Source organism: Lipotes vexillifer, unplaced genomic scaffold (genome assembly GCF_000442215.2).
Source record: "Lipotes vexillifer unplaced genomic scaffold, Lipotes_vexillifer_v1.1 scaffold239, whole genome shotgun sequence".
Lineage (NCBI taxonomy): Eukaryota > Metazoa > Chordata > Mammalia > Artiodactyla > Lipotidae > Lipotes > Lipotes vexillifer.
The window spans coordinates 843,032-843,281 of record NW_006769620.1 but is presented as its reverse complement, the minus strand read 5'-3'; positions in this window follow the sequence as shown (position 1 = coordinate 843,281).

The following is a 250-nucleotide window of genomic DNA, read 5'->3' as shown; positions in this document are numbered from 1 at the left end:
GCTCTTTCAGCTCCACATACAAGAAACTCAACCCGCACCCCTTTCCCGGGGAAACCCCCCTGCCGCCCCGTCCCCAAGTGACAGCGTCCCGGGGCGCGGGGAGGACGGAAAGGGTGGCACTCACAGGCTCCGCGTCCAGGCGGGCAGGTCTCCGGGCAGCGCCGCCAGCCCGCGCCCGCCGCAGTCCAGCGAGTCCCCAGCGCAAGTGCAGGCGGCAGCGCAGGGCGCCCGCGGGCCGGCCGCGGCCGAT